Source organism: Sebastes umbrosus, chromosome 18 (genome assembly GCF_015220745.1).
Source record: "Sebastes umbrosus isolate fSebUmb1 chromosome 18, fSebUmb1.pri, whole genome shotgun sequence".
Lineage (NCBI taxonomy): Eukaryota > Metazoa > Chordata > Actinopteri > Perciformes > Sebastidae > Sebastes > Sebastes umbrosus.
The window spans coordinates 15118271-15144192 of NC_051286.1; the positions used below are offsets into that span (position 1 = coordinate 15118271).

The 25922-nt window shown below is 41.9% G+C and overlaps 2 protein-coding genes across 3 annotated transcripts in view; one reads left to right on the plus strand and one right to left on the minus strand.

The window, feature by feature from the left end:
- The window catches only part of mtmr9 (myotubularin related protein 9), a 95446-nt gene that overhangs the window by 30145 nt on the left and 39379 nt on the right, over window positions 1–25922 (minus strand). Inside the window, exons 3-4 of one of the 2 annotated variants that reach the window (XM_037751658.1) lie at window positions 24254–24433; window positions 20597–20694 (exon numbers count right to left, since the gene is read on the minus strand). The gene's annotated coding sequence lies outside the window, so the exon portion shown is untranslated. The remainder of the gene's footprint in view (window positions 1–20596; window positions 20695–24253; window positions 24434–25922) is intronic. The other variant, XM_037751659.1, reaches the window with a different exon arrangement.
- xkr6b (XK, Kell blood group complex subunit-related family, member 6b) overlaps window positions 1–25922 on the plus strand; it is a 64386-nt gene that overhangs the window by 4575 nt on the left and 33889 nt on the right. The window lies entirely within an intron of this gene.

Sequence of the window (25922 nt, forward strand, 5' to 3'; positions counted from 1 at the left end):
GGGGCGTGAATATATATTAAACAGTGCTGTGCTTTGCTTAGGATTTAGTTCCATCATATGGTGCAACTCATTGTCTGAATTCGTCATATTATTTTGTCATCACATGGGGAATAAATGATCACTTTTCAAAGACAGGATTTCAAAGCAGCTGTCAGCGTTCTTTACAAGATGCTACAGTTACAGTTTGTGAAATGTTTTGCCTTCATTAATGGAAGAAAAACAAGACGAAGAGCTGACAGGAGTCAAAAACACTGCCTCATCATGTCTCATTACTCAATCCGATTTTTCATTTCATTCAATTTGCTTCTGTCTTTCCCTCCGTGCACCTGAGGACAGAGCCGATGACAGGATCGCAAGCTTGTTTTGCAGTTATCTCCTTGTTAATTGTTGACAGAGCAGGGAGGATCCCTCTCCCGTCTGTAATCCCACTCTGTCACTGGCTCTCCACGGCTCTGTCATGTCGTCCTCCCTGTGAATCCCCGGCGCTGCTGCTGACGGTGTCCCCTTAAGCTTTAGAGATTCTGCTCACATACGCACTGGCTCACAGTGGATCACACATACACAGAGGTCTCCTGGCGGTACGATGGACAGCTTAATCAGTGTAAACCCAAATTAGCATCTGACTGGAAAAGAGCTGCATCCGTCTTGTGCTCCCCTCCCCAAGGAAATCCGTGTAGAAAGTTTTGGAAGCTCTTTGTTGTTGGGAAATCCCAGCAGAATTGGGCGGGTTGTTGTCGTCTTTTTCCCTTTTTAATTTGTTGGAGGTGACAGCATTGTAAAATAGGACATTTTCAGTAGCTTCTCACAAACTGAGCAATATTTCAAGACGACAGTCTTGGCAGTTACTAACTGCTGAGCAGTGTGTATTTCAACATCACAGCTCTTCTGTAGCCCTTTCAACGTGGTTACACTATAAATAACCATGATGATGTCAAAGAAGAGGACCTTTAGGAGGCAGGGAGGTCTAATGTAAACTAATGGAAATGCATTATGGAAACGCATTATGGGAAATGTAGGATCCAGTATTTTTGGAGCTTGACCAATACTAGAGACTAAATGTCAGGATATCTTAGCTATCTTAGCTTTGATTTCGACCATTCTTTTTTAAAGTTGTCTCTTGTGAGTCCCTCAACTTTATGCAAGCACAATAGTAAATTGCTCGAGTGCTCCTTTACACATCTGTAAATTCTCAAAATATGAATCAGAGAATGTAATTCTAACAACACATAGTTCAAGACAGTGCACAACTCCGGGTCTGAAAAGTGAAGCCAATGCTGAAGTGCCTTAAACTTGCATTCTTTCTAATAGCCAGCAGGGGGCGACTCCTCTGGTTGCAAGAAGAAGTCTGATTGTATAGAAGTCTATGAGAAAATGACCCTACTTCTCACTTGATTTATTACCTCAGTAAACATTGTAAACATGAGATAATGGTCTCAATCACTAGTTTCAAGTCTTCTTCAATACAGCATGATTTTCATTTAGTAAATTATGGTCCCATTTAGAGTCAAATAGACCATAAAGCAGGATATGCTTTAGGGCATGGCTACCTTATGATTGACTACCACGGCGTTGTCCGGTCTGGGAGTTGTCCGTGTTTTCGTCTTAGAACTTTAACCCTTTCACAGTGTGTTTTCAGGTCATGAAAGTGAACCTTTTTGGTCGCCTAAAATTGTCTTATTCAGCATTCAGTTGTACTTAGCTCCACCCTCTCATATGTCACTTCTGGTTGCAAAACACCAAGATGGCGACGGCCTAAAAGCCAAACTCGAGGCTTCAAAACGGCAGTACACAAACCAATGTGTGACATCACGGTGACTACGTCCACTTCTTAAATACAGTCAATGGTCTAAGACAACCATGTCTGTTTAACCTTTTAAACCCTGTTGCCCCATCTCAACCTGGACATCTAGTGTTTCGATTAGCTAGCAGTGTAACTTGGAGAGTCGGTAAGTATCTCTTGAAGAACGGATTATAGACCACTTCTGCAGGGATCTGGTTGAGGTGGTGGTTTACTGAGTTCGTGTAGGCTCAACAGATTCAATGCATTGAACAAGACTCGGGAGCTGTCCAGTGCTGAAATTGGGACTCAATCACAGGTATAGGTTTTAATGCATTTTATTGGCAGAGTGTATTGATTTATACTGTCTCATTGGGTGTCATACAGTCCCCCAGACAAATACAACACCGTGTTGCCACACAATGAAGATGATATAGAAGATATGGGTCATGTTTTGATATTCTGAAATTAGATATGAGGCTTAATATTGTATTCAGTGCACATTTGGACTCTTGCTGTGTATAGTGAAGGGTGGAACAGACTTTGGACTGAAATGTTGGCCTCGTGGGTTTGAGTTTGTATCATTTGAGTAACATTAAAATTGATAGAGTAGATAGTAGGCTTTCAGTAGGGTTACTGTATAAGTTGCTGTTGTTTTTCCAGGATGTTACATTGTGTCCACGATAGAGTGCGTGGGTTGTGTTGTTGCTTGTTTGACAGTGAAGTATAAAAACATAATATATTCCAGTTAAGTGCCAAAATGCATTGCGCTTCAAAATTGCCAAACTTCCCTATGTGTAGGGGTCAAATGAGACCACAATGATAGATATTCCGATAAATACCTTCTTATTGTATTACTGAAACTGTACATTCGTCTTGTCTATCGAGGAATTCTCCAGTTCTGAAGCAGCCAAAGAAGTGGGGACTCCCCTCCTACCCCTCCTTGTAGAAAATGATTTAACACCACCGATCTGATGCTTGGATTATGCCTTAATCCAGAACAAGAGCGGGCGCACCACCGAGCAACACGAAGGAATCGCCTCATGGTTGACATCTGCCTCTGTTTCCCAGCCTGGTAAATATTAATACAGACTGGGAAGGAGTCAACGAAAGCCTCTCTTGGCTGGCTGGGCTGCTTGTAGTTGCCAAAAAAAGGTTTGTACACGCAGTGAGGCGAGACGTTGAGATGATACAATGCAACCAGCTGCCCTGTCAAGGAAAAAAACAGCTGACGGGGTGAAAGAGGGAAGAGATGGAGGCTTGGATAAATTGGTGACAATCCATATAATTATCTATTGAGAGTTTAAAATGGCGAAGAAATGGGAACATCTTGTTGCCTCTACAGTCGGAGTATTTTTGGAGAGAAGGAAATAACTGATAGACGGCTGGGTCTTACTGCTTATTCAGTTTGCTAGCAGAGTAAATAAGGCTGGGAATCTCCTTAAAAATCCAATTGTTTCCCATTGTTGTAAAGGCATATGAAAAAAAATGAGTGTCTCGATGTTTGCGCGCTTCATTTTAGAAGAAACACATTAAAATGCTTGGGAATACCGGTGCCTCGAATGCATTTTCTTCTACAGAGAACAAAAGATGAAAAGAGCACACAGGCACAGACAGAAAACACTTATCTTTATTAAGGTGCACATCTGACTCTGTTGTGTGTTATTTACAGACAGCACATTAAACTTCCATTGCAGCTCTGGAACGTATCAGCGCAACGCTACTCATTTTCTCATTAGCACTGATAACAGGGGACAAACCTTTAAAGCCAGCGCTGCAAGAAAACCCCCCAATTACGTGACGGAAGAGCCGATCAAAATGCAAGAAAAGCCGGCTTTCTCCGGGAACGTACCGCAGCCGGGGGGTAAAGAGACGGAAAGACACAAATGACGCCGAAATATGCTCTTCAGTTTTTCAAGTAGCAGAGGAAGAGAGAGAGGGATCTGTAAAAAGGGGGAATTGCTGTTTTGGTTCAGTCATCAGGATTTGAGTTCAAGCTGAGTTATTGAATTAGGGAGTATTGCTGGAAAATGTTTGATTCAGCATGCTGTATCTGTTTGAATCCAAATGTTCCACCTCTTAATAAACAGACAGATGCATTATTAAGCTATAACAGAACGTTGTAAGTGACCTAATGTATGTAAGGGTAAATAAATGAGTAGCTAACATGTTAGCTGATTGCAATCCCGTTTCCACAAGCGATGACGCCGGCTGTTGCTGCAGAGAGCTCTTAAGTCCAGTGCATGAATGGAGATAAAGAGCCCATGATGATGCTTGATTTAACCGCCTCAGGCCTACCTCCTGAGCAAAACTATATTTTGTAGAAGGAGCCCGAAGGCCCCGGTGTTACATCCTTGCCGCCTCTCAACACTGGTCAACAGACAGAGACCAGGCTGAAGGAATATTAAGCATGCGGGCAGATGGGCTACCAGACAGAGATTTGTATGCAGGTCACATACACATGTGTATGCACACATACACAAAGCGCTCCTCAGGGGAGTTGAGAGTAGCTCCTTTTTTTATATACCTCCTTATATGCAGTCTCACATCGCGGCCTCTCTCTTGCTCACGGACACACACAAACACCTTGGCAGAATTAGAAATCTCCATGTCCTGTTTCTTCAGGCGCTTAGATCAGAGCGAGGCGGTGCAGCCTGTGGACAATGAACTCCTCCCACCACCATCCTCCCCTGGCTCTCTCTCCTTTAACGAAAAGTCATCTCCTGCACACTTTCCCTCAGAGCACACACATTAAAACTATTAAAAACACATCAGTGAGCCACACCAGTGCACTGGGTGACATGTTTATTCATTATAATAAACGTGGGCACTGGAGTTTTCGTTTGATTCAATCCATAGACTGTATATGAAGATGGATGACGCGTCTCCACTTCCTCCCACTGTACAGAAGTGAAGCCAAAATATCCCGGATCATGCAGGAGCTGCCATCTTGAGATTTTAATGTTTAAAGTCTGTGCAGAAAGACACAACATCTAACCATAATACCTATATATTTATGATTACATTGACACATGTTCTATTACACAGACTCGTGACTGTTATGGAAAGTTAAAGTTACATCTCCTCTCTAGTACAATTCCCAATCCTCCAAATCCACGACTACTATATACTGTATATAGTATATAATACGCCAGTAAATATTCCACTCATGAATTTTGAAGCTTTTATATGTCTTTTAAAAAAGGCGGTTGCTAACAAGTGACTAAATGAGACTACTAAACGTCATCATGCCAACACGCCTTTACAGCCTCGTCGTGTTCATGCGACCGCGGTGTAATTCGTTAGCTTTTTTACTTCTGGCGATTGCATTTACACTTCAAAAAATCATAAAAGTGGTGTTCATTTGTGAAGATTATCTTTGTGAACAAAACGTGTAAGTATCATAAACGTTTGTTTGCCACAGAGTTTATTTTCTGCAATAATCCAAAAACCCAATGGAAAAAATCCCATAGGCTTTTTGTCGAGGGAAACCAGGGCGATGCTAACTTCCCGGTTGGCCTACAAAAATACACCATCCCTGTACCACTCTATTATAGGGAAGTCAGACAGTATTGAGAGACAGATTATTGCATTGTTGGATTTGGTCTTTTCATTCAAACCCTTTAAATATGCCTCGTACTTTCCAGATCCAGAGTATTTTTCAATTAGCTTCCGTGTATGTTAACATGTTTACACTCTTCTTTTCTGCTCGCTACAGTTTGTAGCTTGCATGCTTGGGAGACTTGGCTCACGACAATGTAGGGTTTATTGACTTTGAAGTCTGTTTGTTCACTGTGGTGTGTGCCTAGTTCTGTTTGGCAATTATGTTGGCTGCATCGGTTCAATTCTCTGTCCTCCCTACAGCTGTCTATTATTGCCGTTCTCCTCTAAACAAAAATCTAAATCTGCCGCGTTGCAACTCTTCCTTTGAGCTCGCTCAGGAGCGCTCACGACAAACACACCGTGCACGTCGTGTGATGTATATTTTTTCACATTAGTCCGCTGCATATTCTGCTCAGAGAAAATCATTACCTGGACCCAGAGGATATCCAGTGTGAGTTGAAACGCTTGCACACAAAAGGCTATTTTTCATGTGGAAACCCCCAGCCTAATAGTTGTGTTCCTAATATATATTTATCCTTCCCTATCTCCTGAAATAAGCAAGGCCTACACTCCCAGACGTACTATTTGAGATCATCATGTGTTCTCCCCGTACACTCTCTCTTTCCATTAGTGCTCTTCGTAAGCTCAAGCCACCGCATTACCATCTGTTCTCGCTGCGAAGTTAACATATGTTTTTATTTTTATCCCTCCCTATCACTTACACCTATTAATGTTCTTAGGCTCCTCATAAAGCCTTTTATCCTCCTTCATCCATCCTGGAAGGAGACACCACACTGGGTGTTCCTCTGTGCTGTCTTATCCTCTCCTCATTTGCTGTAGTTAGAGGGATCGGGCTTTCTGCACTGCTCAAATGCTGTGTCCCTTACCACTAGTTAAAGTCATCATGCTCCCTCCCTCCCCTCCATCTTTCTCTGTATATCTATGCCTCTCTCCCTGTGTTGCCTTCACATAAAGCTGCACTTGACCTCCATTTTTGTCAAGGAAATTGGAGCATCTGGCTCCTGCCCCATTACAACTCAACACCTCCTCCCTCCCTCCCGTATCCTGCCATACCACCCATCTTTTTACTCCCTACAGAGCCCATTTCCAGATCTCCCACATTCCGTCGTCCTTCTTCACTTCTGCTTCCTCTTCCTGACAAAACGTCTCATTTCTACGGGGAAACTGTTACACCTCGGTTCATGAGTCAACCTGTGGCTTAATGGCTCTCCTCTCACACTGCATGCCATTCATTTGGATTTGCAGCTTTTCACAGGCACTTATTTATGGTTTGTTGAAAAGACTACACACAATAGCGCAAATCAATACAGAATGCTGCAAAAGAGAGAGGTTATAACCAACATTTGAAGGGTCTTTAAAAGTGCGTTAAATAGGATTTTGATATGACCACTGAATCCAATTACTCCTCTATTGTGAAACGGTTGCTAGTAACTGCAGATCCCACTGAGAATCAACAACGCGATTCAGCGCCGTGCAGCTGTCAGCCACTTTTCAGCTCAAGTCAAAACAATGTTGGTTCACATACAACTGTGGGAAGCTGCACTCGGCCCAGGAGATCACATAAGCTGGTTGTACACAATGTGCCCAGTGTGAAGTGGAAGAGAACAAGTGGCAGGTGGAGAAAGTCAAACATTTAGGAAGTGAAATAGACCCAGATGTTTTCCTCAGGAGTTGGACGCCCAACTAAGGATAAAAAAAATAAAAATAGAGGTAAATACTGGACTTACGTGAAATAATAATAATTTTCTTTGCAAAGTTACATGGTGCTTTACAGGGAAAAGAAAACAAACAATAAAATAAAAGGCAAATGCAACTGAAAATGCAGTAGTCAGCGTTGCCAGATGGGAAATGTTAAATTATCATACCAGAGGCTTAAAAGGATCGTATTTTGAGGAAGATCATTGTACGCGAGTCAAAACCATAACAACAAATAGATGTAAATGTGAAATTTTACAAAACAGGTATTTAAACAACTTATTCACTCATTTTCTCAATCTCTACTATTATTTCAAATGGATGCAGCAGTTTAGCTGTCTCTCGTACAAACTCTCTTCAATTGAGCGTCCGCGTCGAGCTGCGGGAGAGAAAACAAAAGGACATGTCCATCAACATCATAGCCTACGCCAAGCATGATTGGCTGGAAAGAGTTCACGTGAGAAAGGATGCGTAAAACAGACGTAGGATCCAGGGATGTACAGTATAAAGAGACGGTACGATCCATATTTTGTTATCCAGAAATGAATTAAAATGACATAGCTTAGACTAAAACCCACTACAAATTGTAAGTGTCACAAAATGGTCAAATTATTGTACATTATGGCACTTGTGGAGCGTACAGAGGGCAAAATTATCATACAAATCGGATAATTATTGTACATCTGGCAATGCTGCGAGGAGTATAGGTAGCCAGAAAAAGGACTCCAATGGGATGCCCCTAATGCTCTGTTTCTGCTCACCTGATAGCCATAAGAGCATGGCCTGATATAGTATCAAGGCTCTTTGCTGTGAGTTTGTCTGAACCTAGTGGACAAAAGTTACTTTAATGCTGATTTAAGGAAGCTATCTCAGGAGAGTGTAACTTACAGTGTGAACCAACTATAGACAAGAAAAGATCAAACAGCCAGGGTGGTGCATGAGGAAAAGGCTTTTTTTTTTTTGCAATGACAGAAATCTGATCGCAAACAAGGTGCTCCATCTAACAGTGTCTACAGTTTGAGGGTGGGAAGCCGGTGAGGGATCAAATACTTTTCTTGCCGTTTTGTCGGAGCAGAGGGTTGTTGGGTCTTGGGAGGAAGCGCAAACCTCTGCATGAACTTTGCCCCTTGCCGTCAGGTGAAAAGAAGCAGCTGGCTGCTCCATGTGTATCGGAGGAGTCACATTACTGACCCTGTAGCAGGGACCACAGTGCGAGGGTAATTGTCCAGTTCAAATTTGGAGAAAAAAATGCAGAACAATACAGATAGATGTCCTGATAATAACATTATGTTTTAACCATTTTAACTAATTTAGTAGCACACGTGAATACTTTTGAATTTGTTAGTATGTGGCACCATTACTGTATGTCCACACTATCATATTGATAAAAATAATGTCAGTCTAACGCATATTTCAATAAAGAGAATACAGTTAAAAGTGTCAAACAAAACCTAATTAAAAATATAATATATATACTGTACACTTTTTTTCCCAATTTGGATCTGAGGAGCATCTACACACACAGACACTCACTTTCAAGCTCTTTTTGATGCTGTCTGTGTTTTATTCATATCTGGTCTGTGTCTTGGAAGCTGCATCAGCAGTGCTCAGAGAAGACCACCATTGTTTGAGTCTAATCATGGTCGACGCTCCAGGCGTCAGTTTGATAAACAGACAATCTCTGCTTATAAATAATTGAACAGCTCCGTTAGTTCTCTCGCTCTCACAGTGTCACACTCGCAGGGTTTCACAGTCGTCTCCTCTCAGTCTTGTATTTGCATGGTGATACCCTGCTTAGTGAGCTGTTACGCTCGCTGAGAAATGAGCAATATGAAGATATTGCTGCACGCAAAGCCAAAAGAGCACACTCCTTTCACAAAATCAGCGCTGTTGTGCAAAGTGTGCATGCTGTCTCAGCTCACTAAGCAGGGTGTCACCGTGCTAATATGAGAATGAGTAGAGATGATGACAAAGCCGTGCAAACACTGTGACAGTGAGAGAACTGAGTCAAATACACTCCTGTAGCTTTTGTTAACTTGCAAACATAAACACACACAGGAGTAAATTACAAGAGCACCAGAACTACTATCATAAGAATAAACACGAGACACGAGAGGGTGGAGCTAAGTACAGCCGAACGCTGAATAAGACATTTTTAGACGACCGAAAAGGTTATAATTAACATTCATGAACTGAAAACACACTGTGAAAGGGTTAAAATTGTAAGACAAAAATGCGGACAACACCCAGACCGGACAACGCTGTGTTAGCGACCTGTCGATCACAAGGTAGCCGCGCCCTAAAGCATACCCTGCTAGCAATTGAGACCATAAACTCATGTTTACAATGTTTCCTGAGGTAATAAATCAAGTCAGAAGTAGGCTCATTTTCTCACAGACTTCTAAACAATCAGACATCTTTAATGCAACCAGAGGAGTCGCCCCCTGCTGGCTATTAGAAAGAATGCAAGCTTAAGGCACGTCTGCATTGGCTTCACTTTTCAGACCCCGGAGGTTGCCCACTGGATTTGACAGTATATGTAAACCAGCTTGCATCCTCGAACTTCAAATTCATGTTGGTTTACATGTTTAATTTCCTGTAAGAATAATCTGATCTGGCCCACATAATGTTAGAGGCCTCATCATATTTAGGACAGCCCATATTCAGGCCTCCTGCTCAGCAGTCCATCCCTGTACTTCCTCTCTTCCTTGATGATTGCGGCTGGGTGACTTTTTCCTTTCTTCAGGTGACCGTGGCGAGCCAGGAGAGCTAAATTGGGGTCTTGAGGGGGACCCGAGAGCATCGCAGTAGAGAGGTCATCAGCTCAGGAGTCCAACAGTGATCAGTTAGATGTCACATATCACCACCTCTTCAGGCCTGGCAGGCCACGGGTCCACACCAAGTGTGCTTCAGATGTTGAAACTCAGACCTATTTTCTTTGCTTCCTGGTTATTTTGTGTGACTCTTGTACCTCTTTGTGTCCCTCTGTCTGTTTCTGTTTCTATTTGTATTTGCTCTTTACCTACCTTTTACTCCCAGCGTCTCCTCCCTCTTTGCCTCATCACTCTTTTTCTTCTCTTCTCTTCTGTTTCGTTTCCACTGCATCCTCGCTCCCCATCTGTTTGCCCTCAGAGTGAATAACAGCCTATATGCTTTGGGCCCTGCGGGGTATTTAAATACACTGTGATCAGTATGCTTATGTGTTCAGGCAAAAGCAACAAGAGCTCACTGATGTCACTCATCTGTCACTACCCCTCATCTACATACACACACAAGAAAAAAAGTGTCACTTCTAACTTCAGCCACCTGCCTCTCACTCCTGCTGATGCGTGTAAATGTGTATGCATGCATGTATGCATGCAAATGGGTGAGCGTGAGTGCGACCGATGCATATAGGAGGTGTGAATGTACTTCTGCCGTATGCTCCGATGAGTGTTGTGAAGCACTTGACTCATCTCGTATGGTACAGTGTAAAACATCTCGCGGCATGCTTTGACGTGAAGTTTGGCTGCGCAGAAAGATATGGTGTAACGTCGTTAATCAGATTAATACAGATCCTCATTAGTGGAAGTCATTTTGAAAGACAACACGTATAGCAAGCAAGCGAACAAACTGGATTCATATAGCACTTTACAAAGCAGAAATTACGAAGTGCTGAAGAAAAGATGAAAGACGGGGATAAAAGGAGACAGACAAGACAATATATGAAAACAGGCAGAATTAAGTGTAGCTACAACCCACAAAATAAAAGGTATCAAATCAAGAGGAAGCCAAATAAAACCAGTCGGTTTTGAGATGTTTTAACACTTTGTGAGAGGTTGTTCCAGGGTCGAGCAACAGCAGCAAAAGCACGATCGCCTGTAGTTTTCAGTCTTGACCTTGGAACAGCCAGAAGGGCACAACAACTCAAGAGGAGCTTGACCATGAAATGCCTTGTCTGCTAAGAGTGAAATTATATAATCATTCTTAAAACTGATAGGCAGCCAGTGGAGAGAAGCTCAAACTGGAGTAATGTGTGATCTACGTTTCGTTTTGAGACGTCCTGGACCAGCCGGAGTCGAGATAGAGAGGATTTGCTAAGAAGGCAGGTGAACAAGGCGTCAGATATTAAAAGAATGGGTGCCTTTTTACATTTTTTTTGGCTGAAAGAAGGATCTGATTCTTTGCAATGTTAGGAAAAGGTAGGACAGAACCAGATATTTCAATAGCTTTTGTGATATTTTGTACATGTGGGTAAATTCCATTTAAAGGGGACATATTATGCTCATTTTCAGGTTCCTACTTGTATTTTTGGGTTTCTACTAGAACATGTTTACATGCTTTAATGTTCAAAAAACACATTATTTTTCTCATACTGTCTGTCTGTATATACCTGTATTCACCCTCTGTCTGAAACGCTCCATTTTAGCGCCTGTCTCTTTAAGAACCCCTCCTGAAAAAAGCCCAGTCTGCTCTGATTGGCTTGAGAGAAAAATATGGTTCACCTTTGCAAAGGTAGTTCTCAAGCTGTGGGAAATATATTCCAATGAGCCTGCATGTGACATAGGAAGGGGAGCCAAATCTGAATGGCTTGTTGAATCACATGTTTTCTGATCTAGGCAGCCCACAATAAACTGACTGGGTCATCTTATTTCACAGTTTGTGGGTTGGTACGCACCCCAGATACCCAAATGTATGTGCACAAGCACTACCAAAAAACAGAATTTTCCATGATGTGTCCCCTTTAAGTAATTGTGCATACTGTAACAGCATCTAGGCCAATAAAACCAATCTGTTTAGTCATAGTCAAGCTGTAGAAAATACAGCTGTATGTCGTCAGCATAGAATTGACCCTTGTGGCACACCGTTTATAAAGGGGCAAATGATGAAACATGATCTTTTGTGGAAACAGAGAATATTCAGTCGGACAAGTTTGGAAACCACTTGTACGTGGATCCAGATATCCCTTATGTCACTGTATAAAATACATGAATGAATAAATGAATAAATATTATGTTTGTGTACACACATGCTTGAGTGCTGGCATTTAGTGTAAGTGACATACATGTCTAAGCACATGCATACACTATACTAACACGCACACATATCCATTTACTGCAATTTCCTCAATATATATATATACACACACATATACATAACCATAAGGTAGTAGATTTCTAATATCTAGAATATAGTTATATACCATAAAAATGTGGATGAACATTGTTCTACTTTACACTTTGTCTGCAGTGATTTCAGGATGAAATGGAGTCAGTGAGATATTTTCAGCCACCGTGTCTGAGTGGATTAGTCCAGTATTCCTTTAAGGGACATAACAGTTTAAAAACTGCTATGGCAACTCCTATGCCTCTATATGGATCACAGGTTTGGAAGCAACAACAAAAAAGCACACCATAAATATCTCCTTCAAAGCTGAAGCTGTTGATTTTATTGACTTAACACATTTAGCTATTATAAATTATGTAAAGAACACAAACAGAGCCGACGGATTGCATCTAATCTTTAATTAAGACTATTTGCTGTAGTGTACTTACAGTAACACTCTTAGACTGCTCATACTTGGACAAGGACACACAAGCCAAACAACCTTGCCTACACAAAGAGTCTTTTCTCCTCTCTCTCTCTATGTCTCTTGCTCTCAGCCACACATGCAGCACTCCTGATTAGCTGTGTGGCTACTTTACCCGTTTTTAACCTCAGTGAGTAGCGACAGGCAAACACATCTCCTCACACTTTCCATCTTTATCGTGGCGCCATTTTCGACCTGAAAATTTGACGCCAACCCCTCTCTCTATGTTTGCCTCCCTTTACATTTTGCAATAAATGGATTTATGCTCTGTGGAGTTTTTATGTAGAACGCTCCAAGATTAGCAGGATGTTTAATCATGGAGCCTTTTGAAATAAGCTTAACATTTATCTGAGTGCTAGGCAAAAAAAAAAACAGTACGGGAATTCTTTTCGTCTGTGCCGACGACAAAGGTCCTTGGGGAATTCAAAATCAAGCGGCACTGTCGAATGTTTGGATGTCTGTTTATTGATTTATTTTGGACTCTTTTTGATATTGTGTTTTCTGCGCAGGACTTTGAGGCTTTTCCCAAGCCATTTATGTCCAAGAGAGACAAGGTTGTTTATTTATTTTTTTGTCCTCTGGCATTTTTCCCTCACTGCCACAAGAGATTCCAGACTGGTCTTTGTCTTTTTTGGCATGGTCGAGCTCTCCTCTCTCTCACCTCCCCACTGGGCACAAATCTCTGCTCTTTGAAGACAAGTGAATGTAACAAAACATGGAGCAATATGCAGCAGCGCTGTCATGCACCAGAGGCTCACAGCACACAAAATCTGCACAGTGATGGCTTTTTGCTCATATGTGCAGTGTGCACCTGGAGCATTGTCACCCTAAACGAGACTTTTAGGCAGCTTCTCATCAAGACTTTAGTTCAGAGGATCATCTAGCTCCTACTGGGACAGGTGTGTCCTAACAGGCCGCTCTTACTTACAGTAAACCTCTCTCCGCCTCAGCATAAATGCATTCAAACCAATTTGTCAGTATAGCCGCTGAAGGTGACCTTAAACCATTACAATCTTTACTTTTTCCTTATCTCACCTCGGTAGTTTCACCTTTAGTGTAAACACAAAATTTACATTTTTTAGGCCTTGAATCTTGGTTGTAATTAGAGCTAGCTCAATAAATTGGCCGGACTGATATACATCGGCTGGTATTAGCTTAGGTATATGTAAAAACTTGGCCGATAGATTGTTAGCAGATTTTTTAAACTCTAGAATATTGATGTATCAGTCTGAAAAATCCAGTATCAGTCAGGCTATAGTTTTATACATAAGAAAGGTTATCTGCCTAAATTTGGTTATAAAAATGACTAAAGCCTTCTGGTTATACTAGTTGATCATTTCCAGACACGTTCTAAAAAAGTGACTGTATGTAAATTTTTTTAAAAGCGCAAGATGTGAGAAAAGGAGGTGTATATATATTGACATATGATTATGATGATTTTGCAGCTGAAAGTTCATTCTTGACCTTAAAAAAAGCAGTTGATGTACACTCAGTTGCTTTTCTAGACCTTTTAATCATATGACACAGTCTTCCTCAGCAGATACAGCCCAGTTGTCATAGCATAGATGTTCAATTTTCCATATTTCTGAGAATTTTCAGGACTCCTCATCCATGTTGGCTTTAAATGTTGATATTTAGTTGTAAGATCAAGAATTAAAGGTAGGGTTTGGTGTGCTGTTCAAACACATTTTTATTATATTTGTTGAAAATGTCATTACATCCTGACAGCAATCAATAAATCAAATGCTCTGTGGTATCTGTGGCTGTCGCAGGACTGTTATAAACCCGTCCAATCGTTTAATTTGACCCGAATGTAATGACTGGATGGGCTACCTGTCTGCATGCACTCATTGCTCGTCACCAGAGTCTTCCACAAGTTGCTAGCTTGACAGCTGTGAGTACAATTGCCATGTTAGTGTTTACGTTCATAATGATAATTTTGGAGCAGTGACGGACTGTCAGTGTTACCGACTTGGTGACTTTCTCTCTAGATTTAGGGACTTTTGATGGTAGTGCTGCTAGCTACTTTCATTGGAAAAGAGTTGGAAACACTGGGCTGGGTTTTCGGTAGGGTCATTTTAATAATCTAGTGTAGTCTTGCTAGTTTCTCAGCATTACCGACCCTACCTTTAACTTTCAATGTCACCTTTTAAGCAAACTTGGATGAGAAAGTAATCTCCCCTGTGACACTGTTTTGACAAATGTTAAGTTAACTTTATTAATTCAATATGTGACAATTTGCTTTAAGCTAAATATTACATAATCATATACTGTAAGGCCAGATACAGCACATGATCTGATTTCCCACAAAAAAATGACAGGTTGCTTAAACTCAAATATCAACCAAAATACATGAGGACATGACCTCAGTGTAACCAAAAACAACACATGTAGCTGTAGATTGCTTCTGATTCAAAGACAGAAGACAGCTTTAAAGTCCTTCCTTGTGAAGAAAAATCTTGATATTAATCATTAATGATTACGATTCATTTATATTACAGTGTTATGCTGTAATTCATGTAGAATATAAATCTTTGGAAATCGTTAACTACACTTAAGGATTCAGACGGACATTTCTCATCTTGGATTTGTGTAGAAGAAGATTTTGTGCCTTTAGAGAACAGACTAGTCTTTGGCCATGCATTTTTTGTATATTTGCAGTTTGACTTATTAAAGCACACATCAAATGAATGGTTGGGTTGAACAGCTCAAATGGCCATTTTGGACATTAAGAAATTCTATAGTTTACACTTTAACTGAGTGTCATTTAAACTGCTACAATTATATCATTATATTACATTACATTGTATATCATTACATGACTCTTAATAATCCCCTGAATAATAATGATTTGCCCATCATGACTCCACCATCTGCGTAGTAAATTGTACATACCTGTTTACATTATATACCAAGCCAAATGCTGTCATTGCTGTACATTCATTTTTACACTTCAGCTGCAGTGTGTGTGTGTGTGTGTGTGTGTGCGTTCCCCTCCTGGATGTGGACTGTTGATGATGATTTGATGTGTCAGGTTTCATTTACACCTGTCCTTTACCAGAGACACTGTGAAATTAATTGAGCCAAAACATTAATTTGCTTAAGGTTTCTCAAAGTGTCCAACTAGTCATTAACATGCCTCACATCAAAGCTTTTTTTCCCTCCTATATCTGTGTGCAATGGAGAGGAAATAAATGAGCAGAGCAAAATATCTGTGTTGTGAGTGTGTGTGTATTGAAGGAGTGAAAGACAAAGACAGAAAGGGACGAAGAGATCATAGGAAAGCGATGCAGTGGAAGTTGATTATGAGGTTGGGAAAACGCTCCGTCTGCTGCTTTTTTTTTTGCTCTCTGAATTCATTTGTTCTACAGTGAAAATTATTAAATAGATCATCTGACACTACAGTAATAATGCAATTAATTATTCGCCGCTGAACTCCCCGTACAGTTTTAATTAGCTCTTTGCGCAGCATCTGCCCATCAGAATTATAACAAAAAAAAAAATCTGACACTTCATTTTGCAAGTGTCAGAACTGTTGGTGAATTTATCATGGCAGTGATGGTGGAGAGCACACAGTAGGATCTGCAAATAAAGCTGTTCTGATACATTTTCTGCATTTGTAGACATTTTGGGGGATTTACTGGAAAGCTGGTGACTTTGGGCTTTTTTTTTACGGCCTATTGTGTTTCGTAAAATGTATACACACTGATCAGCCATAACATTATGACCACTGACAGGTGAAGTGAATAACATTGATTATCTTGTTACAATGGCACCTGGCAGTGGGTGGGATATGTTAGGCAGCAAATTAACATTTTGTCCTTTAAGTTGGTGTGTTGGAAGCAGAAAAAATGGGGAAGCGTTTGGATGTGAGCGACTTTGACAAGGGCCAAATTGTGATGGCTAGACGACTGGGTCAGAGCATCTCCAAAACTGCAGCTCTTGTGGGATGTTCCCGGTCTGCAGTGGTCAGGACCTACCAAAAAGTGGTCCAAGGAAGGAAAACCATTGAACCGGCGACAGGGTCATGGGGCGGCCAAGGCTCATTGATGCACGTGGGGAGCGAAGGCTGACCCGTGTTGTCCGATCCAATAGAAGAGCTACTGTAGCTCCAATTGCTGAAAAAGTTAATGCTGGTTCCGATAGAAAGGTGTCAGAACACACAGTGCATCGCAGTTTGTTGCATATGGGGCTGCGTAGCCGCAGACCGGTCAGGGTACCCATGCTGACCCGTGTCCACCGCCAAAAGCGCCTACAATGGGCACATGAGCATCAGAACTGGACCAATGAGCAATGGAAGAAGGTGGCCTGGTCTGATGAATCACGTTATCTTTTACATCATGTGGATGGTAACGAGTTCGAGGTGTTGACTTGGCCTCCAAATTCTCCAGATCTCAATCCAATCGAGCATCTGTGGGATGTGCTGGACAAACAAGTCCGATCCATGGAGGCCCTACCTCGCAACTTACAGGACTTGAAGGATCTGCTACTGACAGCTTGGTGTCGCATACCACAGCACAGCTTCAGAGGTCTAGTGGAAGTCCATGCCTTGACGGGTCCGGGCTGTTTTGGTGGCAAAAGGAGACCTACTCAATGTTAGGCAGGTGGTCATAATGTTATGGCTGATCGGTGTATACTCTCTAAATCATTGCTTGTATACTGAAATTTCACTATGAAAAAAACGCACCCTCCAAAGACATCTTCTCAAGCAGTTGGAGGCTGCAGTGAGTTTTGAATTTATTTGATAAAGTGTGAAAAATAAGATAAAGTGTGAGGATTCTTTGGCAGACCCATCATTTTATGGGGGAAGTCTTGTGGGTGGTGAAGGAGTGAACAACAAGCCCAGATGAAAATCTGAGTGGATGTGATCTGGTGCGGGATTCCTGATGAGCTCACTAAGGACCCATTGCCACAGCTGGCTCTGATGAAAACTGGAGGTGGAGGTGGATTGCATCAATCGGTCACTGAGATGACAGCTGACAGCAGAGGTCTTGGCACAATCTGATTTGTTTAGGTGAAAATAATAAACGCCTTCAGTCAGCTGACTGAGTTGGAAGAGGGAATGGGGGAAACTTAAAGCTTCAGTAGGCAGAAAGGTTTTGGCATAATTGGGCTAAATTCCATAATAACCTTTCAGCATATTGTAATTCAAGTGTTCTGAGAGAAAACTAGACTTCTGCACCTCCTCATGGCTCTGTTTTCAGAATTTTAAAAAATCTAGCCAGTGACGGAGACTTTGGCCAATTACAGGTAATTTCAGAGAGAGAGCGTTCATATTGAGCATTCCTATTGGCTGTGCTCCGGCTGGTGGGCGGAGCTTGGTATTTCTTCAACTTATCTCAACATGACTGCCGGGTCACGAACTGTGTCATTATATATGGCTAAACAGTACACTACAAGATGTTTGTGAAAACATTTGAGGCAAGAAATAGGCATTACAGTAACAGAATATTGATTCCTATTTGATCAGCGCTGTCTAGTTTGACCGTTTGATTGGAGTTTGTGAGTGATTGACAGCTGCTCATAGACGGCAGGCTCCAGCTCGGCTCTGATTGTTTTTTTTGTTTTTTTCAGATTATCTGTCTCATGCACTACTGTCAGGATAAAGTGACTTTTTTTTTTTATCCCATTTGCTCCATTTCTACCCACTGCAGCTTTAATTAATAGTGTGAAAGATAAGAGTTACTTGTCTCTACATATCTGCAGCTATGTGTCTAGTCAAATTAGTCATATTCAAAATTCTCTTGTTTTAGAGCCTCTTATTGCGACAGATTTTGAAGTTTCCTTCTCTCCATACGTAGGCGTCCTGTCGAAGGCCTGTAGTCAGAGAGCTGTGTGTATCGAGAACTGTTAATGAGGTAATGCCCTGCTTCAAACGGTGACCTAGATTTATAGTAGAGGCCAGCACTGACCAGTCAGACCGATGCTGCTGCACAGTGGCAGCGCTCCTGCTTTCATCTGAAACACACTCAAATCCAGCCATGCATAGAGAACCAAAAGCACAAACCCTCTCCACTGTATGTCTCCTTCTCTCTCTTAGAAATCAGTGGAAGTGTTTAACAGTAGCCTACTTATTGAGGTTAGACTTTGGCGTTGGTAGAACCTTAAACTGTACTGTAAATTCAGAAGGAAAGATATCCCAGGACAGACTTTAACTGGCAGGTGATGTATTGATAATGAAAACTATGTAAGACAAGATCAAATACCACAGGTGAATACTGTAAAACGATTAGACGCCGAGTCCCTTTGGCTCGCTAGCTTTGGAGACACATTTTGACAAATAAACGCAGGTCTAAATTAGATGCCGAGTAACTTTTGTCATGCTCCAAATCGTTAGATCGGTTAGATTCTCAACAATTCAATTGTTCAGTTCATTTTATGGAAACCATGAGCACCAAAGTATAATTCATTCAGATTTACCCACATGGTAAATCCCAAATTGTGTCCATTCTTCGATTATATATATTCCTTTAGTACGTAAGTGTCCACCGATCAAAATAATTTAAACCTTTTTTTTTTCTTTTATATAAATTAATGCAAGTTGTGAATATTGTCATGTGCAGCCCATTGCTCGCTGTCTGCTAACTTCATTCGCCAACAAAGACCGCACTTTAACTGACATAAACAATATTTTCTCTTCTTCCTGCACTGTGTTGTTGGGTATGCTTGTTTTCGTTACCTTGCTGTCTACAAAATAAAACTGTCCCCATCTGTTATGTTTTCACCCCTTTTTCTTTTCGTTGTGCCAAATAGGCTTGTCGCTGACAGGCAGGTGGGTTTTAAGAGGATAAAGAGAGATGTTGTGTCGGTATGGGTCGTTAAAGAGGACCTTTTATGCTCATTTTCAGGTTTATACTTGAATTTTGGGTTTCTACTAGAACATGTTTACGTGCTTTAATATTAAAAAAACGCTCTATTTTTCTCATACCGGCTGTGCTGCAGCACCTCTTTTCACCCTCTGTCTGAAACGCTCTGTTTGAGCTCCTGACCTCCTTCCAGAAAAGCCCAGTCTGCTCTGATTGGTCAGCCAGCCCACTCTGTTGTGATTGGTCAACTGAACCAAACTCCTTGGACTCCGCTCCAGCTCCGCTCTAACTATCTTTGTTTGAGGGCTTGCCAAACTAGCCGCTAGGCAGGTATTATGCTAATGTGTTACTTGGTGACATCACCCCGTTACAGAAGAAAAGGCGGGACTTCAAGCAAGGCGTTTCAGGCAGTTCAGGAGCAGTGTTTCTGTGGGGGAGAGTAACACCCTTAACTCCCTTGGACTTTGTAACTTTGTAGACCTTTTACATTCACAAAAAAAATATATAACACACTAAAGGAAAGGGAAAAAGCACAAAAGCATAATAGGTCCTCTTTAAATGTCTCGGAGCAAGATAAAATAAATGATTTGTAATTGATATGTTATTCGATAGCCTAATTAAGCCTGTCCCATATAGACGCCTTTCCCATATGGCTGGTTGAGTTCAGTGATAGAAGCAAGTAAAAGCCCAGTTGCAGTTGCAGTCATTGCATATGCACACATTTTTTTTATAATGCACTGTGGCAGGGGCAACCATGTGCACCCTGTTGTGTCCAGTGAGGTAGAAAACATTGTCTACTCACAGCCATCCACCTGTCTGACCTGCTGACCGTGATGCTACAGTGTGCAGCCTTGTCACAGGGTGACCTCGGTGACTCGCAGCAGTCTGAGCAGTCTGCCTCTGCAACCCGCTCTGCTCCTGCTCACCCACTGACATAAGTTTTGTCTCACTGTGCTTGTCTGCCATCCCTCTGTTTGCTCTCTACACTCACATTTTTTACTGCTTTCTCTCCTCCAGGGCCTCTATTTTTTCTCTCTCTCACATTTCTGCTCATACAGTCACCTCTTTCTTTTTTTCTCTCTCTCTCTCTATCTCCCATTCCTCTGCTTCTTTTCCCAGACCTACCACGGTGTGCCTTGGCGGGCAGCAGGCGCTGACAGTTGTATTAGCAGTCGATTGCGAGGTCACTTTCGCTCAGCCCCACTGAGACTGAACAGCACTGTCTGAAACACAGAAACAAAGAGAGAGGAAGATGAGGGGGTAGTAAATGGAAAATATTGAAAAACAGACATAGGAGACAGGAAAATATATAAATATATACTGTATATACTGTATATGTGAAAGAAGTAGAAACGAGGTGCATACATCATTTTCAAGCGCACTGAATATATTATTTCATTTATTCATATTAATTATTATAACAAAATAAAAAATCAAATCCTTTCGACATCTGGCTCGGATGATTTCCATGACACTCGGTGAACTCCACCTACATATGTTTATGTTTATTTGCCGTAGTCCTTTTCAGCTTGAGTAAGGGAAGTGTGAGACTGAGTGCCGGCGCATGTGGGTGTAAAAATCTAATGTGGAGAGCCCCGCCATCTCTTGATTGACATTTAATCGCCATGGCAACGAGTGGGCTGAGAGTGACTGCTCCCCTGAGAGCTTTTAGTCGCCAGGTTGCAAGAAAGAAGGAGACTGAGGACTTCCTAACTGAGCCTGTCGCTTTCCACTGCTTATTTTTTTTTTTCTAAAGAGTCTGCACCAAAAACGAACCCCTTACACCCTCTAAACCCTCCCCTATGCAGATGTTCACCCCCCCCTCCACCCCCCAAACCAGATGTTACCCGCTATTCAAATGCGGCAGCGAAGCGTGATTAAGTGAAAGACGACCCTGACTGTCGCAGCGTTTTGGGTGCTAAGCTCCAACTCTCAGCTGGACGCCGGCTTCCAGCTGCATTGTGTTGATTACAAGGTTCTCTGGTAGATCTCAGGTTCAGAGGAACGGCGGGATGACGGCGACGCTCTCTGGCCTCCAGATGGTGTTTGTCTTAGTGTTGTGATCTGACTCTACAGTGTTGACTCATCCCACCGTCTACCATCGCCTGCACCTCTCTGCCCCCCCCCTCCCCTTTTGTCACCGTCTCTCTGTTTTTCTCTCCACTCTCAGACTCTTGTCTCCTTGCAAGCTTTGCACAAAGTGTGCAAGCAGTGTGAACCGTTGAGCAAACAGCGATATGAGCAGTCGCTCTCACGTTTGTGGATGGAATCTTGAATAAGAGAGAAAGGCGGGTGGGCGGGAGGACCGGGAATCCCTAAGAATCATAACTGTAATGCAGTGTTTGTTTTCTATATCTGCTGTTTGCAGACCAGCATCTCTAACCCACACTATTCGCTTCCATTTCATCTGCAGGTATCAATGGATACGGGTGTTCAGAAAACTCACACAGTCACATCTAGTTACCATAGCATCCGCTCTGTGAGTACAAACCCCCCCTGCTGAGGTCCAAGTGCGGGGGCGTTTCGAGCCCAATGCAGATGGTGTCATTCCAACGTGCTACCTAGCAGGGGTCCACTCAACTTATTGGAGAGTCTGGGTGGGCGAACAAGATGTTTTGTCTTAGTCTGCTTATTCTTCAGGGTGATGAGAGGCAAGAGCCTCCCACAGAGCTGCTCTGCCCTCTGCTTGAGGGGGCAGAGCAGCTCTGGTCAATAACATCATGTCGTTTTTATGGACTCTTCCTCATTCCTTACACACTAGTTAGTCAAAACTCCTTAGTTTTGTTTCTTTATACCCCTTCAGGCTTCTGGACACTATTCAAATGAAACAAGAACTGCTCATAAACACGTACAACCTGTGACGAGGGGTCATGAATTGGCATTGCTGTCTTTTTAAGGGAAAGCAAACAGGTTGAGAAGCACTGGTTTAAGGGAGAACTGCAACATGATCCAGAAAGATATACTAGGGATTGAAACTGGTAGCACTAACTAGATTAACACCCTGTTTTAGTGTTACAGTTCAGGGGAAACAATCCAATAGTTCTCATTAAAACACCTCTATTTTATTCTGACAACGATAACAGATGAGTTATATACACTGATCAGCCATAACATTAAGACCACTGACAGGTGAAGTGAATAACATTGATTATCTCGTTACAATGGCACCTGGCAGTGGGTGGGATATATTAGACAGCAAGTGAACATTTTGAACTTTGAACTTTCTGTTGGAAGCAGAAAAAATGGGCAAGCGTAAGGATGTGAGCGATTTTGACAAGGGCCAAATTGTGATGGCTAGACGACTGGGTCAGAGCATCTCCAAAACTGCAGCTCTTGTGGGATGTTCCCGTTCTGCAGTGGTCAGGACCTACCAAAAGTGGTCCAAGGAAGGAAAACCGGTGAACCGGAACTCAAGGCTCATTGATGCACGCCGGGAGTGAAGGCTGGCCCCTGTTGTCCGATCCAAAAGAAGAGCTACTGGAGCTCAGACTGCTGAAAAAGTTAATGCTGGTTCTGATAGAAAGGTGTCAGAACACACAGTGCACCGCAGTTTGTTGCGTATGGGGCTGCGTAGCCACAGACCGGTCAGGGTGCCCATGCTGTCCTAATGTTACGGCTGATCGGTGTATATAGCTGTAGGAAAGACTTACTCGAGTTATTAAATCCTAAAAGTGTAAATTCAGGATTTTTAGTTTCAGTTCAGTATCAACCCTGAACCCTATTCTCCCATGTTTTTGTGTTTAAGTGCCTAATGGGGACAACATTTTTTTAAATTGGTCCAGTATTTTGGGATAACGCTGCAAAACGAGCTGCAAGGGCAAGTGAGCAGCATTAATATGATGTTATGTTGACTAAAAGTGCTTGTTTTTGCCACTGACAGGCTCAGATTGTTATTAAAAGTGTCTGACAACATTATGGAAAGAACCCTACAGAGAAATGAAACCTTTTTCTTTACCTTTTGCTTTATTCGGCCTGTTTGTTATTGTGTCCAAGTCCTGCTCAAGGGGAAGTCTTGTATCCGAAGATCCATATACTCTGGCTCAAGTAAATACGGCCGGCCATCAAATTCAAAGACCCACATTGTCGAAATCATCTAAGCTACGCTTTCTGTACTCCAACACAACAAACTCTGCCCGGTTGGCACTCACGTTTCCATCATGGATGTATTCCACTATTCCACCGTTGTCTTTCGGCAACACGTCACCTCTCCAGATTACAGAACGAGACTTCTCCTTGAGCGACACTCTTTCCATAATGTTGTCAGACACTTATAATATCAATCAGAGCCTGTTATAGTAAAAACAAGCACTTTTAGTGGAAGTAAATGATGGTGCCAACTTTCCCTGATATGAACACATTGCAGACCATGAGCGGCTGCTGTCCACAGCACTCTCGCTCAGTATTGGACCAATTTCAGAAATTGTTGTCCCTATTAGTCAATTAGACACAAAAACATAGGAAAATACCTAAGTTATTCTTTAAGTATATATGTTGATTCTTGAAACTTAAAGTTCCCACCTTCAGCTCCACTGAATTGAGAAAAAGTACGAAAGATAACAGAGTTATAATGCAAGCTGGGCTTGGTGTAATTCTTGACATTTTAAGTGGAGAAGATGGCCTCTTAATGATGTGCCTCCTCTGGATCAATGCACAGAGGATGACGAGCTGTATTAATGACCTATATAACACGTCCCAGCAGCTCAGTCTTATTTTAGTTTTTATTTCCTAGAGTACACTGCAACCAGAGCTCATGTGAATATCTTGCGACTGGGCTCCACCCACCATTGCATGGCCTCTCTTTTTCTTTTCGCCTGTCAGGTATCGTTCTGGTTACAGGCAGCTCCTCTGAGGATTGGGTAAAGGAGCTGTGTGTAAGGCCCGAGGCTGTGCCGCTACTGAGCCAGTTCTCCGCTTCTCCCTGGAAATTACAGTTTCTCTCCCAGTCACTAACTCACACGCAGCCTGGTGGAGAAAGAGGAAATTGACAAGGGGCAGGGGGATCTGGGGTTAGAGGGATGTTGGTGGACTTTAGACAGAAGCTCTGGTACTAGTATGTGCGTTATTTGAGAGTAAATCCGGCTAACCCAGTTTAACCACATTATTATGAAATTCCATTGCCTATTGCTTACTGCCTATATATGAAATAAAATAGGCAGTTTGGTGCTGATACTAGGAGGAAAAACTAAAGATTCACATGTAGTTCTGATATACATTTTTTTTTAGGTTACATTTGTGGTTTTGAGTAAATGTCCGGACAACTTTTGGATAGATTGCCATAACATTTGGTTTTTACAATTCACCCAGGATGAATTGTAAAAACTTTAGTGATCCTCTGACTTTCCATTACGCACCACCATAAGGTCAAAATTTGTATTTATCCAATAATAAGTATGACTATATAGCATAATGTATGGAGATAGTCAACGTGACGTCACACATTGGTTTGTGGACTGCCGTTTTGAAGCCTAAAGTTCAGCATTTTGGCCGTTGCCATATTGGTATTTTGCAACCAGAAGTGACACCAGAGGGTGGAGTTAAGCACAACCGAACGCTGTATAAGATGCTTTTAGGCGACCAAAAAGGCTATAATTAACTTTCATGAACTGAAAACACACTGTGAAAGGGTTAAAGTTGTAAGACGAGAACACAGAAAACTCCCAGACCGACAACGCCGTGGTAGCGACCCGTCAATCACAAGAATGGGATCATAATTTACTAAATGAACATCATGTTGTATGGAAGAAGACTTGAAACTAGCGATTGAGACCATAAAACTCATGTTTACAATGTTTTCTCAAAGACTTCTATACAATCAGACTTCTTTTTGCAACCAGAGGAGTCGCCCCCTGCTGGCTGTTAGAGAGAATGCAAGTTTAAGGCACTTCTGCACTGGCTTCACTTTTCAGACCCGGAGGTAGCCCACTGCTGTATAGGCTACTCACAAAACAAATGACATTCCCATCAGTCTCAGCTATAGGTTTTTAGTTAATTAGCCAATGTTAGCATGCTGACACACTACAAAAGTGGTGAAAAAATTGTGAACTTGGTGAACATTATACCTGCAAAACATTAGCTTGTTAGCATTGCCATTGTGCAGATGTTAGCATGGTGACATTAACATTAAGCTCAAGCACGACAAGTAGGCTACAGTAGCCTACAGCCTCACAGAGCCACTAATGTGGCTATAGACTCTTGGTCTTCTTGCATTTCCACAGACCTCTTAAGTTTATCATTAACACTCCCTCGTTTCTTTACTACCCTACATTCATCAATAAAGAGGTTTCGAAGTTGACATGTATATAGTCAACATACAGTATATGAAGAACTATTGCAACAACAAACAGCATACACAAAACAGCATACATGCACAAATAAAACAGGCACAAAAGAGTCTTGTTACCATTTTTTAAAAAGTGAAAAACAACACAAGAGGCTCTGCTATACTGCTGAC